We start from the raw sequence: 17909 nt of genomic DNA on the forward strand, positions 1-17909 counted from the left end.
AAATGCAGCCATCACCTATTGACCCATGGAGGTCAACTTGGTGCCCTTAACCCCGAACCACCTCTATCTCAGTCAGCCCGTGGATACTCTGCACCAGGCCAAATTTGATTTGATTAGATTTTGTATTTTACCTTTATGTAACTAGGCAAGTCAGTTAAGAACAAATTGTTATTTACAATGACGGCCTACACTGGCCAAACCCGGACGATGCTGGGCCAATTGTGCACCGCCCTATGGGACTCCCAATCACGTCCGGTTGTGATACAGCCTGGAATCGAACCAGGGGGTCTGTAGTGACGCCTCAAGCACTGAGATGCAGTGCCTTAGACCGCTGCGCCACTCGGGAGCTCAATTTGATTAACTATTTTTACTTTTTGACAGTTGTCTTCTACTTTGCTCTAACTTATAATTACAAGCTAACTGTGTACTGCCTTGTTTACAGTTCTCTGTTAGATTCTTCCCCAATTCCTCTTTGCAGAAATACATATTATTTGGCCTTCAGGGATGATTATTTGGCCTTCAGCAATATTCTCTGTTTTGATCTCAAAATAGGCCATCCACGTGAATCGTATAGATCTGAAGAACAAAGTTATGTTTCTCATATCGAAATCATCCCTACTCGTTCTACAATGAGAATATCAAACCGAGTTCAGAGCGTGGTGTCAGATACGTCAGATCAGAATGAGTACTTCATCCAATATCAGCTGTGATCAGCTAGCCGCATCCCATTACTCAGCCATTACTCAGCCATTACTCAGCCATTACTCAGCCATTACTCACCTGCTTCTCCGTCCGCTCTTTCTGCTCATCTCCATCAGTTTTAAAATGTAATTTAGCCGTGATGGCGAGCTGGGTTGTGCAGACAGTGATGAGTCTTACATTTTAGTCATTTAGCAGACGCTCTTATCCAGAGCGACTTACAGTTAGCGAGTGCATACATTTTTCATACTGGCCCCCCGTGGGAATCAAACCCACAACCCTGGCGTTGTAAACGCCATGCTCTACCAACTGAGCTACACGGGGCCCAGGCTCTTCTGTTGTTACGTTTGTTTAATTATTGGAGCAGCTCGCGGTGTGAGTGAAGTAGATGCACTATCTTTTAATTTAGCCTGTAAGAACCAAGAGCGCAGGCTAGTCTGACTAGGCTTCGCTGTCACGCAGCCTCTGTGTGCCATAGAGTAACAAACGGAGCACAGTGACAGTCGTGCTTATGCCTTTACATTGCTGAATACCGCGTGTCTCTAGCCCAAGCCATTCAAAAGTTATTCCCCATATCACCAGAGCTATCTTTCCACTTTCTACTTCAATTCACACGCGTTTTATATAATTGAATAAACCATGTCACGCGCCGTTTTAAACTACTGGCAGGCCACTAATTGTTGGTTTGATAACAAACAACCTTGTTTAGTCATGTTACCTAGCTAGCTAAAAACCTGGTAACTTGACCAGTAGGCTATGCCTACATTTGGACAGCACAGGGAGAACGGAAAAGGATAGATGGCCTACTCAAAGAGATCTGCTTCAAAGGTAGGATGCATATGCCTAATCAATGTCATTCTAAGCTACAGTATCTTAATAAAAAATTGTTTGATTTTTCTGTTGGTTAAATTCTGTTTTGTGCCTAACTTTTCAAAAGTTTCATAATTATGGCACCCTTGATAAATAATCTCTTATCAAGGGTGCCAATAATATGGACATGACTGTAAATGCATAATGATCTGCATGTCATTTTGGCAGCAAGGGAAAACGCACTATATGAAACAATCTTTAGCCTACTATTCAGATAACTTTATACCATCACACACACACACACACACACACACACAGACACACACACACACACAAACTGCTCCCCTTAGAAAAGTTAGGCACCAAACAGAATTGAACTAACACCAGAAAATGAGAGCATAGAATTACATTGATTAGGCATATGCATCCTACCTTTGAAGCAGATCTCTTTGAGTAGTAGGCCTTTTCCGTTCTCCCTGTGCTGTCCAAATGTATGCATAGCCTACTGGTCAAGTTACCAGGTTTTTAGCTAGGTAGGTAACATGACTAAACAAGGTTGTTTGTTATCAAACCAACAATTAGTGGCCTGCCAGTAGTTTAAAAGGATATCAAGGATCTGGAAAGATTCTGTATGAATGAATGGTCTAAGGTCCCTCCCAACATGTTCCCCAATCTCATAAAACATTTTAGAAAAATACTCAGTGTCGTTATCCTTGCAAGGGGAGGATGCTAGAGTATTGAAAAGAGGGGTGCCAATAATTTTGATAATAAAGATATATATATGTGTGTGTGTATATATGTTTTTAATTACTTAAACAATCTCTTTCTCTGAGCAATTCTATTAGTATAATATAATTGTCAAAAAAATGTTGTCGCATACAATATAGTTCAGTACTTATATTTAATTTATACAGTATTTTTTTGCTAAACTTTATCAAGGGTGCCAATAATTATGAACCTGACTGTAATTCCTTACTACATTATTCCTGCCAAATCACAGGCAGGCCTTTTGGATATGAGCAAATCAACAATTTCTGCATCATTTCTGCAGTAGCCTATTCTACTATACAGTAAACCGTGTGAAGTTAAATTCAATGTGTTGTATTGAGTATAGGTGTGAATATCAGGGACAGGTTTTTGTGAAGAACGTGCAGAATGTACAGAAAACGGAAACAGGCGTCCTGGGGGGGCGGGGCGAATAGGACGCTAATAATTCTCCCCCACCCCGTGGTATCACAATACTACTACCTATTGTGAATCTTGGCCTTGTATCGCGTCATTAGTCAAACATTGGTATCGTGACAACCAGTGCTTGACTTGGACTGAAATAGGTTCCAGGACTCATTTTGAGTGCCTGTACGGTTGTATATTTAGGTACAGGAAATCCACAGTACGTTTGAGCTAATATTCTATAAGAAGAACAGGAGCTCAAGCAGTATAAAATGTGAGGTGCTCTGTTCCGGTGAGATCCTGCCAAAGTCACTGGACAACACAACATTTTCCGTGTGGGGAAAAAAACGCACCAGTTTGGGCGTCGCCAGTTTGCATCCCTGGCCTTGTACCTTCTGAAGTAACTTTGGCTCGAGATACAAAATGTTTAGCCAGATATCCTCTCCTCCCTCAGCTTTGGTCTGACCTTGGTCCTTGAATATTGCAGTTTTTTTGGATCTGACCACGGAAATGGGGGAACCGTGGGAGATTATTGCGAAAATCATATTTAGCAAATTTGGATGAAGGAGGGGAGTGGCGCAGAGAAACTGCATAGTTGGATTCTGTTTCCCCCCTTTCCAGTCAGCAGTGTAAATAATAATAAATAAAGCAGCTTTTGTTCTTTTAAAAATCCACCTTATAATGTCTACAGCTGGCTCCGTGTGTGAGCTAGTCTGATTAAAAACCGTCCTCCAGTGCCCAGCCATCGCTACACAATACACCACCACCCTGCCCTAGATTCTGCTAAACCCAAGCCAAACTGCTCTCCACTGTCAAGTCCTCTGGAAGAAGTATATGGTACAGGTGACTGAGACAATACCATAGTGTCTTTAACACGCTGCCAAGTTGGTTTTGCTCAGGTCTACAGATAACCCTCCCCCCACTTCAGTGTTACGAGTCCCACTTTATAATGAAAGAATACTGCTAAATCAAAGCTTGACAAATCTACTTTCTCCATGTCCTCACATTGAGGATTGGGAGGATTAGACAAAATATTTTGTGGCACTATCTTTTCAGCTGCTTTTAAGAATTAGTTCCAAATAGCAAAAAGTGTTAATACAATAAAGGGTGGGGGAGTATTGTTAGGGGAGCCGGCTCTGTGAAAAGGATATTATTATCTAGCAGTTAAGCCCAAAATGTACATGAAAATATCTAGAAACTCTTTGCAGCGGTTTCGGCACCAGGCAGTTGTTAAGCGGAAGTCTTCTGAGGAGTTTCTCAAACCCCCCTCTCATGTGGCCCAAGCAGTTTGAGATTACAAATCCCGAGTGGCGCAGTGGTCTAAGGCACTGCATCGCAGTGCTAGCTGTGCCACTAGAGATCCTGGTTCGAATCCAGGCTCTGTCGTAGCCGGCCGTGACCGGGAGACAATTGGCCCAGCGTCGTCCAGGGTAGGGGAGGGAATGGCCGGCAGGGATGTAGCTCAGTTGATAGAGCATGGCGTTTGCAACGCCAGGGTTGTGGGTTCGATTCCCACAGGGGGTATGAAAAAATAAATAATGTATGCACTAACTGTAAGTCGCTCTGGATAAGTGCGTCTGCTAAATGACGTAAATGTAATGAAGTTTTTGAAATGCCACGGATCATGAAGAATTGAAGAGGACTTTTTTTTTCACTCAGTGGCGTTTTCCCTAGCTTTCCTTCGAGACCTAGATCCTGATCTGAAGTGCTGGAATGAACAGCGTAGTGCTTGTGTGCAGTCGTCTAGTTACAGACTGACTTACTGCAAGTCAGCACAGCAGGAAGTTTGTCTAGATGAGACAACCCAACTTTTCTAGAGAGGGTGACTTGTTCGAAGGTAGGACATCTAAATGGTGACAGTTGTGGCCTCTCCATCTACGATGTGTTTTGCCACTGACGCACCATCAATACAAACAGGTGTCAATATCCATCCAGACTCCCATTTAAAACAATGACAATGTGTGGCGTTTGCTGCGCATTCAGCACTTTTGAAAAGCCATCAGGGTATTGATTCGCCATTTCCTTCAAGGTCCGCATCAATTCCTCCCCTCTCTTTTGTCTGTGACAAGTGACAAACGACAAGGGGCAAATGTATGTATGTATGTATGTATGTATGTATGTTTAAAACCCAGCGCTGCTCACTCACTCAATGCACCCCTCATAAAAATCACCAAGGCAGTTTCTCTGTGATTGCCTCGCTTGAAAACTTCTCATCAGAGGAGTGTTTGGGGTGATTACGTGATTAATCAGGATATTGACCAATGAAGGCAGATGGGGGAGGGGTTAGTTAGGGTCAGGGTCTTTATGTTGGTGGTGGTGATCACCGTCTAGCAACACCCCCAAGGGCAGGAATGTTTGAGATGCGTTGTACGACAGGTGGCGAAGAGACTAATTAATTAATGATCATGGTGATATACGATCCATCCTCTATTTTCCTCCCTACAAAAACTAAAAGCAGAGAACGCCAGTGTCGCCCTGAATCATTACCAACTAGGCCAGTAAAAACCCAAACAGTTTTCTACATTGGCATATGAAAGGGAGCGGGAAATGGAGTACCGTCCTTCCAAGCTTCTGTGGTTTACCTTTAGTGAATGCAGTCGAAAAACTGAACAAGCTCTTATTTTGGTGGAACGTGGGAAATTATAATCTCATCATAATACTGACCAACCAGCCTTATCACATTATAAAGACACAATACGATTTACTATCTTGGCGTTTTTTCCATCCTGCCCTGGGGGCAAACATTACTAAATTAAATATTGGTGCAAAAATAGCTTCCCTACTTCAGTGGCTTGGTCAGATTAATGGATTGACCAATGTGATACTTTTTATTGTGTACCTTTAATTATTTTATGATTGATACTGTTCGCTTAAAATGACAGGACAAATAGTGTGAACGTTGAAATCCCTCTCACATTATTGTAAATCAGAGAAACTCTGCTATCCCCACCCGGTCATATTCTGCACATTCTGTCACATCTCATTGTCACAGAGATTGAGAGGTTCTGTTGGAGTGAGCTGTGTGTCTCTACTGACAACCCTAATTTTAGTGCTTTGAGGTTCCACAGGGTGGCGTTGCGTAACCCTCCCTGTTTGTTTTGAAGGGTCTGAAAGACAATGGCGGTCTGCGACCTTGGCGTGAATGTACATCTTTCGATCACAGCGCCATCCTTTGGGACGTGAAGGGTCCATGGCTGTGGGGGCACCACTGAGAGCCAATGGCCTGGGGGTGCGCGTGGATTTATATAGCGGGTCTGGTTAAAACAACACGTTGTGTTTGTCTAATGCGAGCTCATGACTCTGGCCACAGGGCTGCCATTTCCAGATGACCCCCAGTGAGGAGACGACTGTTGTAACAACGCTTCACTCCCTCTGCACTCATTTATTCACACTTTCATATTTCATGGCCCAGCCGCTGTCAGAATGAGTTAGAGCTGACTCCGGCCTCCTGTTGAGGGGCCCAGTCTCTTGCAGGTGGAGTCAGAGCCGTGCTCTCGATCGGCCCACTGTGTTATCATTTCAAACCCTTGCGACGGATACCTCCCGATTGAGCCGAGCCAAACGGTGTGGGTCACGGCTATCGGGTTCCATTTGAAAAGCAGATGTATGTGTTTGGCAGCCGTCCAACCTGCCCCTCCATTTGTGTGTTAAGAGGTGAGCGTCTGCGAGAGCGTGGTCTCCAACAGCAAGGATAAAGATGTGATTACCCCAGGCTACTCCTGTCTATTCTCATCAGGGTTGGCTCAGAGCCTGACACCCACCCACTCCCAGCCGTATGCAGCCACCCCCTCTGTAAATGAAGCCATGATGGACCTAGTGGACCAGCAAAAGGCCAGCCATTACAAGCAAAGCTGACACGCTGTGCCAGCAGCAGCTGAGAGGAACGTGGAGCAGAACTCTACTCAGACACAGGCCAGACGTGCAAACAGGAAGAGAGAGCTGCAGCGACACAGGAAGTGAGGTCGTGGGTTACATGGGGCCCTAGCGTGGGGCAGCTAATTGTCAGATTGGAGACACAGGATACCAGAGGAAGCGGAGCAGGGAAACTAGCTTACAGCACAGATTTTCTAAACCAAGAAATGCAACATCGTGAGACTTCTGGGAACGCTTGTCAAGCAGACCAGGCTGTGGTTTGAGGAGTTTATAATTGAAACTAGAAGTTTCTTAGTTGTGCTTTTAGATAAAAAAAAGAAATGACAACCTAGATTCAAACCAATGTCTTAAGTAGTTGAACATGTTATTACTCCAACCTCGTGAAAGTTGCATACTGACACGTTTTTATTTTAGTCAAAAAAACGTTATATCGAAGTGCCTTTGATTTGACGGCCTTCACATGCGCAGTACAGCACGAGACGACCGTTAGAACCGATTAGGTGTTTCTGCGAATGAGCTTAGCTAGCCAACGTAGCCATGACATCGCCTACAAGTGCGATCGGGGATTTCTATTGGATTTCTAGTCCTACTGTACTGTCTTTGCTTACAGTTATTATATTTGACAAAACTATTTTCCAGGATCCTTAACGGCAGTCCAAAACAGTTTTGTTATTCTTAAGGATTCAACTAAGATATCAATGTCTTTTAGGATGTCTTTTTAGATATCCAGGGCTGCAATTAATGTCATGTTCCTTTTGGTGAAGTATGGCCTGGCACATGCCACATTTCCAGTTTTCCCCTGCAAACGTGGCATGAATTATAATTTACATTTGTGGTGGGACATATTAGTAACAGTTATTTTAGCAACGGCTTCTTTAGCGTAAACAAAACCGATGCAACTGTACAAAGCGTCCCAATCAACCAAGAAGTCCCCTGGCTGAAGTCTTCTTTGTCCCTTGTCATGCTGAGGGGGATTTCTAGCCTCTGCCACCTGATTCACATTGCTGTAATTGAGTTGCAGCCGTTCACACTGCGAACTCATAGGCCTTAGGTAATCGGCACACACACCACAAAAGCACTTTTTTCTCCCACTTTCACATGATGTCGAGAGGAAAAAAAAGAGCGCCCAATCTGGTGGAACGAGAGATTACCCAGAGAGCGAGCGAGGGAGGGAGGGGGAGAATGTGAGAGAGAATTGTGAGTGAGGTGACTGCCGCTGCCGCGGTACAGAGCGAGGGAGAGATTGAGTGAGGCTGCAGCTTGTGGATAAGGACCAAAGCTCTCAGTTTGAGGGGCTCACTCTCCCAGAGCTGAGGAGCTGCAATCGATTGACTGGGAGATTTCCTTGGCCAAAAGGATTGACGTTTTTGGGGTAAGCCCGAATTTGTAGGCCCTGTCAAACTTGGGGAGCGATCAGACCGAATCCTTCTAAGAGGCAGCGAACGCTCATTTGTTTCATTTGTCTTATTCGTTGCATGCCACTGTTTATATTAGGGGGTTTTGTGGTTGATTTGTTTATGTTTAGAGAGCAGTGTCTGTTAGCTAGTTTTTCCTCTGCCTTGTCTTCCCTTGTGCTGACATGGTGAAGGTCACTTACCGTTGTATTGTTGGAATGTCTTCAAAGACTTTACCCTATTTGTCAAACTCAACACACTCACCCATTACGTACCCAGTGACATTTGGCCTATGATCTGCAAGTGTCGGATCAAGTGTAAGTTCAGTAACAGTTTTTTCCCAAGTTAAAATGGCAAAGACAAAGCAGAAATGAACAGCTATTCATTAGGTTTAGGCAGAGCAAGTCAAGTTGCGTTGGTGACCTTACAAGTGAATAGGGTCCAGTGCCCTACTTTAGGCCACAGCACACAGTAAAGCAGGACAGTGTTTATTTCAGTCAGCCAACCAGACGGTGAGTAGAGGGATGGGATTGCGGGTTTGTCCTGCCAGCACCACAGGGAGGTGATCAGGCCCTTCCAGGCAGTAACAGGAAAGACCGATAGGATGTGCATGATGACGCCAAGGCCAGCCCTACCCTGCCCCCTGCCCCAGCCCAGCCCTGCCCCCTGCCACCTGCTCCAGCCTGCAGCCAGAAGTATGCCAGCCTCTAGACAGACTGTGTGCATCCACAGAGGATGTCCCATGTGTCTAAACTATGGCTGACAAGTCACCTGGCAAAACCCCCATTAGGCTAGCTAACCACATTCGAACTGGTCTGGACTGGCCCACTGGTCTCCTGTCTTACTTTCTGTCCTTTCTATACACTCGGGACATATTTTTACTCTAGCCTTCCTATCTCATATGATTTTGAACCCTAGGAAATATCACACTACTACTCCTGGTTCCTCTTTGAGTTTGCTTCAGGGTTGAAGCAACATTTAACTTGTCTCTCAGAAGTCACAGCTTTTAGGTCGTGAGCAGCTCCAGCAGCTGATGTATAACACATGCCTTTAATGATTCTCACTCTGTGTGCGGTCTGCAGCAAGCGGTTACCTTGGTCTTCTTAATGGAAAGTATTGTGGAGTTTTCATTGTCGGGGTATAATATTGTGATTTAAGAAAAATGAAATCCACAGAGTGTCAGGCCCATTGTGCGAGTCCTAATGGAGCTTAGAATGGCTACATTATGGTATTGCTATCGCAATTCCTTTGACACTCACTCATTTTCAGGTATTATGTGATTTCTTTGGAAACGTTTCTACAGTATAGGCCTAGTTGTTGAATGGTTCAGATATTTATGTGTGTTCTTACAAAGCCCTCTGCCCTTGAATGTGCCGATATTATTGAGCGATTCCATGAAAGTCAGTAATGGAATGTTTGATTTATTGTGTAGGCTAACAAAGAACTCCACTAAAGTATTGTTTCTATGTAGCCTATGCTGACACAAAGACCGCTTTGTCATCCGTGAATTTAGCTGATCATTATTGAGTGTTGTTGCCGACAATTGAGTGGTTCTCTGCTCCGTAATTTGTTGGCGGTTAACTTCCCCTAAAGCTGTGGAATGCTGGGAATCATCACTCCCCTCTGGCGACGTGACATGTGACAGAGTGGCCCACCCAAACCTCATCACTGACAAGAGATTGCGTCCTGTTTTTGTATCACACCCGTCTCCATATCTTGTCCTCCTCCATAGTCTTTTGTTTCCCTCCCTCTATTCTTCCTCCGTCTCGCCATCCTTGGTCACACACCCCTTCCTGTCCCCTCATCTGAACCTCCTTCACCCTCCTTCCCCCCCTTTACACACCTCTCCATCTATTTCTATCTCTAAACTGTCTCGAAATGAAGACACAGTCCCGGTGCTTGACACGGCTACAGTGCCTGGACTGTAGTAGGCCAGCATAGGGCTTGAGAAGTTCAGAGGCTCATTCCTGGCCTACTGTGTCTACTGTAGAGTCTGGCTAGTTAATGGTGAGGAGAGGGAAAGTGGGGCAAACTCTCTGACCCGGAGTCATCCATAAGGGTCCTTCACAGATATGAGAAGTACTGTAATGTTTGGGATTGTCTGACGCATGTCTGGGCAGTGGTGACACTAAACTGGAGCCTGTGAAGATGTTTTGTGAAGTAAACACAACACGTTGTATGTGAATACTGTAGTACTTCGACTAAAGATAATTTAAAAACTTGATTTGGTTTTGATGTTTATCACAGACACCGCCCTACTTCCTCCATTGCACTGAGGCAGTCTGTTAAGAGCTATTGTGGAGCGAGAGTGTGGGGGGATGGGGTTAGGAGGGGTCCTCTCCAGACTCATGGAGCCCCTTCCTTATAATGAAAGCCAAACGATACAAATCCCCACAGCAGCCGTGAGCATGCAGGCGAGAGGGCGTTGCTAGCTAGAGACTGAACAGTCTGCAATTCCTCTTCTGGAGCTTTGGGGCTCCTCCTGACAGGATCTTGGCAGCGGGAAACATAAACAAATTCTCTGTGCCACTCCGGAGCGGCGGCTTGCTGAGGCTCTCCCTGTTACTCTACATGCACAGCACAGCTCGGCGTGGGCCAGCTGTGGAGAATGACAAGCTGTTAAAGGGCCAGGTGCCCCCTCAAGGCCTTAAAGGGGCGGCTGTGCCTCTTCCACGGACCGGAGCTCTGTACTGCAGCCTTGTTGCAGTCTGACAGTGATGTGTGTTGCTGCCCGGCCGGTAGACTTCCTCTGAGATTACGAACAACAAGGCTGTATTTTGCCGAACCAGCGAAAAGGCGAGAAAGATCTCCCAAGTGGCGCAGTGGTCTAAGACACTGCATCGCAGTGCTAGCTGTGCCACTAGAGATCCTGGTTCGAATCCAGGCTCTGTCGTAGCCGGCCACGTCCGGGAGACCCATGGGGCGGCGCACAATTGGCCCAGCGTCGTCCAGGGTAGGGTAGGGGAGGGAATGGCTGGCAGGGATGTAGCTCAGTTGGTAGAGCATGGCGTTTGCAACGCCAGGGTTGTGGGTTCGATTCCCACGGGGGGCCAGCATGAAAAATAATAAAAATAATGTATGCACTCACTAACTGTAAGTCGCTCTGGATAAGAGTGTCTGCTAAATGACTAAAATGTAAATGTAAAATGTAAAAAAAGTCATCAGAAATGTTGCAGTCTGGGGATGTGGAGCAAGGAAGGCCAGGCCCTGTAATCCAGTATGGAAGAAAGGGTGTGGAGGGCTCCTTCTCATAAAGCCTCGAACGAGCCAGACTCTCGCTCTCTCCCCCCTTTCATCCCCCCCCCACCCCCACACTCTCTCACTCACACACGAAGCACAGTACTGTATTGTGTGTGAGCGCTAGCTGCCCTGGTCACCCGCCAAAGCCAAGAACCCAGATCGCTGCAACAGAGGGCCCACAGCCACACAACTAAAGGGCGGGGAGGCAGGAGTTGTGATATGGTCCTGTGGACGGCCAAGCCAACAGGCACCACTCACTATAGCCATCAGAGCCCAGCAGCACTTCAGCAAAAGAGGGGGAGCCAGTTAAATAGATCTTTCACCAGCTGGAGGCGTTTTTTTCGACAGGGGAAGCAACTGGTAAAGGCATTTGCCTGGCTTTTAATAGTCACTGCGTCTCCATAACATCATCCAAACTCACAGTTTTCATCTCGCTCCTAGTGATGGTGGCGAGATATGTGATGGTGTGCAAGATCTGTGATGGTGTGCGAGACCTGTGAATGTTGTGCGATATCTCTGATAGTAAGGCGAGATCTGTGATGGTAAGGTGAGATCTGTGATGGTACCTGTGATGGTGTGCGAGACCTGTGATGGTGTGCGAGACCTGTGATGGTGTGCGAGACCTGTGATGGTGTGCGAGACCTTTGATGGTAAGGCGAGACATGTGATGGTAAGGCGAGACCTGTGATGGTAAGGCGAGACCTGTGATGGTAAGGCGAGACCTGTGATGGTAAGGCGAGACCTGTGATGGTGTGCGAGACCTGTGATGGTGAGGCGAGACCTGTGATGGTGTGCGAGACCTGTGATGGTGTGCGAGACCTGTGATGGTTTGCGAGATCTGTGATGGTGTGTGAGTTCTGTGATAGTAAGGCGAGATCTGTGATGGTGTGTGAGATCTGTGATGGTGTGCGGGATCTGTGATGGTAAGGCAAGGTCTGTGATGGTAAAGGCATTTGCCTGGCTTTTAATAGTCACTGCGTCTCCATAACATCATCCAAACTCACAGTTTTCATCTCGCTCCTAGTGATGGTGTGCGAGACCTGTGATGGTGTGCGAGACCTGTGATGGTGTGCGAGACCTGTGATGGTGTGCGAGACCTGTGATGGTGTGCGAGACCTGTGATGGTGTGCGAGACATGTGATGGTAAGGCGAGACCTGTGATGGTAGGGCGAGACCTGTGATGGTAGGGCGAGACCTGTGATGGTAGGGCGAGACCTGTGATGGTAGGGCGAGACCTGTGATGGTAGGGCGAGACCTGTGATGGTAGGGCGAGACCTGTGATGGTAAGGCGAGACCTGTGATGGTAGGGCGAGACCTGTGATGGTAGGGCGAGACCTGTGATGGTAAGGCGAGACCTGTGATGGTAGGGCGAGACCTGTGAAGGTGGAGGAGAGAAAAAAGAACAGGCTAAATTGAGTTTAGTGCCGTATTATTATATTATAGTGAATCTTGGGGAGACACTGGGGTTTTTCCTACACTGCTGGAGCTGCCAACGACACATCCTGCATCATTTATTTATTTTACTGGCCTATTGAGAGGGTCTGCAGGTCTCAAATCGCCTGATATATATATATATATATATATATATATCTCATGTTTTCAATCTCAGCTTCTTGATGGAGTGTCGACAGGCTACCCCATAGAGGTTTTAAATGTCAAGTTACAAACTAAGAGGGTTTGATCGTACATTACCCTACATTGTGTCTTAATTTAATTGCCATATCAAACTGGAAGGCCTACAGCATTGCAATGTGAAATGGCACAGACACTACATTTGTTTTAAAACAAAAAAAGACACTATGCTTAGCATTAGTTATGTCATCGGCACACATTTTGTAATACGGAAATGCAGTAATACCATTTTTCTCTCCGAATCTGACAAGACCGAGGAATAGAACATTCAGTGCTCCCTGACTATGTGCAGTCGGAGTGCGTGACAGAGTCTTAGGATCAAGCTGTTCCACTGACAGCAGGGCCCAGACAGTGGTGATGGAGCAAAGCACAGGAGGAGTTAGTCACAGCACTCAGGAAAGAGAGGGGGGGATGAGAGAGAGGGGGGGGATGAGAGAGAGGGGGGGATGAGAGAGAGGGGGGGATGAGAGAGAGGGGGGATTAGAGAGGGGGGGATGAGAGAGGGGGATGAGAGAGAGGGGGGATGAGTGAGGGGGGGGTGAGAGAGAGGGAGGGGGGGGATGAGTGAGGGGGGTGAGAGAGAGGGGGGGATGAGTGAGGGGGGGGGATGAGAGAGAGGGGGGATGAGTGAGGGGGGTGAGAGAGAGGGGATGAGAGAGAGGGGGGGATGAGTGAGGGGGGATGAGAGAGGGGGGGGGGATGAGAGAGGGGGGGGGATGAGAGAGGGGGATATGAGAGAGAGGGGGGGGGGATGAGAGAGGGGGGGATGAGAGAGGGGGGGGATGAGAGAGAGGGGGGGGGATATGAGAGAGAGGAGGGGGGGATGAGAGAGGGGGGGATGAGTGAGCGGGGGAATAGCAAGCGGCTCAACTCCGTGTTCTCCCGTTGTAGGGAAGACTGAAAGTGGAAGAAGCAAGAGATGAAAGGGGGATAGACAGAGAAAAAAACGAGGGAGAGAGAGAGAGCGACGTGACAAGCTCCTAGTGTGGTGGCGGTGGTGATATTCTCCTGGGATGCCACTAGCTAGCTGGTGTGCCCCCTCACTCTGTGGAGCGGAGCCTGCTTCAGTGGCTCCAGTGGAGGAAAATCTCCAGTAGACAAGGGAGGTAGTGACAGCGGGGAGGGCCCCAGCTGCACTCAGGCCCCACTGCACACATCTCCCATAATGGCCGCCTATCGATCCCCGGGCCCTCCTTGTCCGCACTCAATGCAGATCGATGCGCACCTAACAAAGAGTCTCGGGAGGCTACTTCACATCATGCGGTGTGTTTCTCCACCATAGAGGGGAGGACAGCTCTCAGTTTGTGTGTGTGTAAAGGGGGGCCACATACGCTTATGTGTTTGGGTACGCTGTGTGTCCACTGTCCTATGTGTGCTCACTGTGGTGTGTTAGTGTGTGGGCGTGTGTGTATGACTGCATGTATTGAAAATATTGTCCAATCACGTTAACAGACCTTGGCTGGATTGGAACAGGCATGCAACAGTTGCTAGTGTCAGAGCAAATAAAGCTTAACATAGTAAAGGGTGCAGTCACCATTACCATCGAAACTCTACCACATGACGACGTTAGCCTAGTGGAGAAAATCAGACACACAGAAAACTGTTTCGCCATGTTACAGTCCACATTCTCTCGCATCACTTCAAAACCCCAAAAGCAGAGGGAATACGAAGATGAAAAAAAAAACTATTTGAAAACGGATTAATCAATCGAGGAGCCACATAAAACTTTGCTTGTTATTGTTAACAGTTGATTTATTAAAGGTCTTGGATGTGGGTCAAGCACCTCCCTCCCCTCCTCTGTTCCTCCTTACCCAGCTCGGCTCTCACCCACCCCCCTGGTCTCTTCCCCGCTTCCCTTCTCTTCCCTTTGTCTCTCATCTGGTTCTGTGTTTTTGTTAGAGGACACTTGATTAATGATGCCAAAGCAAAAGACTCCAGTTTGAGCCCGGGCCATGGCCCAGATAGAGCTAAGGTAAATAAAAACACATGTGCTTTGGACAGCCACCGAGAGCAGGACAGGGGAGGAGAAATTGATGACAGGGCTTCGTCTGATATATTAATTTATATAGCCCTTCCTTGAGTGGGAAAAGTAGTGAGTCAAAATTCTATTTATGCCATGGGCAGGCCTAGAATGTCTGTTTGCTGTGTGTGTGCCCAACTGGCAGTGTGGACAGCTCAACAGTTGCCGTGTCATGTGACTGGGATAGAGGTCATAGGCTTTGTACATACACTACATAACCAAAAGTATTTGGAGACCTGCTCATTCCAAAATCATGGGCATTAATTTGGAGTTGGTCCCCCCTTTGCTGCTATAACAGCCTCCACTGTTCTGGGAAGGCTTTCCAATAGATGTTGGAACATTACTGCGGGGACTTGCTTCCATTCAGCCACAAGAGCATTAGTAAGGTTGGGCAGTGATGTTGGACGATTAGGCCTGGCTCGCAGTCGGCGTTCCAATTGGGGTTGAGGTCAGGGTCAGGCCAGTCAAGTTCTTCCACACCGGTCTCAACAAACCATTTCTGTATGGACCTCACTTTGTTCACGGGGGCATTGTCATGCTGAAACAGGAAAGGGCCTTCCCCAAACTGTTACCACAAAGTTGGAAGCAACAGAATCGTCTAGAATGTCATTGTATGCAGTAGCATTAAGATTTCCCTTCACTGGAACTAAGGGGCCTAGCCCGAATCATGAAAAACAGCCCCAGACCATTATTCCTCTTCCACCAAACTTTACAGTTGGCACTATGCATTGGGACAGGTAGCATTCTCCTGGCATCCACCAAACCCAGATTTGTCTGTCGGACTGCCAGATGGTGAAGCGTGATTCATCACCAGAGAACACGTTTCCACTGCTCCAGAGTCCAATGGCGGCAAGCTTTACACAACGCCAGCTGACGCTTGGCATTGCGCATGGTGATCTTAGGCTTGTGTGTGGCAGCTCGGCCATGGAAACCCATTTCATGAAGCTCCTGACGAACAGTTATTGTGCTGACCTTGCTTCCAGAGGCAGTTTGGAACTCGGTAGTGAGTGTTGCAACCGAGGACAGACGATTTTTACGCTCTACACGCTTCAGCACTCGGCGGTCCCTTTCTGTGAGCTTGTGTGGCCTACCACTTCCTGGCTGAGACGCTGTTTATTATTTTTATTTTTTTGTGTATTTTTTTTTCTATTTTCTATATATAGATATATATATATATATATATTTTTTTTTAGGCGGTAGATCAGATTAATATTGCAGATAGATTGTAACTTGCAGATAGATTGTAAATTATCACTTCCAATCCCCCTGTCACGCCCTGGCTCTAGGGACTCTTTTAAGTTGAGCCAGGGTGTGTAGAGTTTATGTTTTGTGCTCGTTGTGTCTAGTCTAGTTTTTGTATATCTATGTTGGCCAGAGTGGTTCTCAATCAGAGGCAACGAGTATCAGCTGTTGCTGGTTGTCTCTGATTGGGAACCATATTTAGTCAGGTGGTTTTCCCACAGTGTTTGTGGGATCTTGTTCCGTGTTGTTTGTTGTTTTCCCTGTCGTCGCACTGTACTGTTTTCGTGCGCCTTGGAATACTAGCCTTTTGCGCATTGTTGCGCATCGTCCGCCTCTTGTTTGTTTTGAGGCCAGTGTTTTGTATATTTTTGGTCGTGTTCAGTAAAGTATTGGACTTAGCTTCTGTGTCTGCGTTTGACTCCTTCACCACATCTACATCAGCTGTTGTGACACCCCCATATACACATATACATACATACATATATACACTTACATACATACATACATACATATCCTTTAAAAAATATATATTCCCCTTTATTACTTTCCAACCCCACCACCCTTTCCCTAATTGGAGTAAACTAGTGAACAACAATGTTTAGGCCCCGTTGTTGCTCCTAGACGTTTCCACTTCACAATAACAGCACTTACAGTTGACCGGGGCAGCTCTAGCAGGGCAGAAGTTTGACGAACTGACTTGTTGGAAAGGTGGCATACTATGACGGTGCCATGTTGAAAGTCACTGAGCTCTTCAGTACGGGCCATTCTACTGCCAATGTTTCCTATGGAGATTGCATTGCTGTGTTCTCGATTCTATACACCTGTCAGCAACGGGTGTGGATGAAATAGCCGAATACACTAATTTGAAGGTGCGTCCACATACTTTTGGTGTATATAGTAGGCCACCATTATTCATTTTCATCTGTATCTAGGCCTATGTTATGCAGCATATACGTTTTCTTTTCAGTACCATGAAAATAAGTTTCAACACCTGAATGCTTCTGTTCTCTTTCAGGCTTTACAGGAAAGAGGCTTTTGTCAGCGAGGATGTTGTAAAGAAAATTGCTCCGTTGAATGAGAAGGAAACATCCTTTATTGCAAGTCAGAGAATATTGATGTCTGTAGCTTTTAGTGTTGACAATAGTGAGGCTTGGTGCAGTGTCTTATAATAATAATAAGCGACTTACAGTCATGCGTGCATACATTATTTTTTTTTTGTGTATGGGTGGTCCCGGGGATCGAACCCACTACCCTGGCGTTACAAGCGCCGTGCTCTACCAGCTGAGCTACAGAGGACTTACTTTATTAGCCTGGGGTGTGTGTGTGTGTGTGTGTGTGTGTGTGTGTGTGTGTGTGTGTGTGTGTGTGTGTGTGTGTGTGTGTGTGTGTGTGTGTGTGTGTGTGTGTGGCAGCAATGACACAACTATAATTGGGCAATTCCACTGACACTCAGAATTTTCTCTTAAAATGTATTCCAAACAAAAACCATTGATTTCAAAGTTTAACAAACTATACAATTCTATGCACAAGGACTACTTTTAACAATTGTACACTGAAAATGTTACAAAAACACATTTACTGGAAGAACTGTGCAGATGCAAAGTTGGGTAACAGTATTTCTGTAAAATCTCCCTCAGTTTTTTTATGTGACCATATCTTCTCCGAATTAAGATTCTTCAGAAAGAATGGGGTGTCGGCTATGACGTGACTCCGTGAGTTAGAAAAAACTCTCCTTTGGTTATTGAAGTACAGTAAGTGAAGTGGATTTACATCCGGGAACAGAATTGCGATAATGGAATTTCATCATGGGTCCCTGATCTGTACTACAC

General features: G+C 46.3%; 1 protein-coding gene and 1 non-coding gene across 4 annotated transcripts in view; one reads left to right on the forward strand and one right to left on the reverse strand.

Annotated features, from left to right (window-relative positions):
- Positions 1 to 17909, forward strand: part of raraa (retinoic acid receptor, alpha a) — a 219224-nt gene that overhangs the window by 21658 nt on the left and 179657 nt on the right. The window lies entirely within an intron of this gene.
- On the reverse strand, positions 950 to 1025 carry trnav-uac. The gene has a single exon. It is a non-coding gene; the product is annotated as a tRNA-Val (tRNA).

Source organism: Coregonus clupeaformis, chromosome 1, assembly GCF_020615455.1.
Source record: "Coregonus clupeaformis isolate EN_2021a chromosome 1, ASM2061545v1, whole genome shotgun sequence".
Classification (NCBI taxonomy): domain Eukaryota; kingdom Metazoa; phylum Chordata; class Actinopteri; order Salmoniformes; family Salmonidae; genus Coregonus; species Coregonus clupeaformis.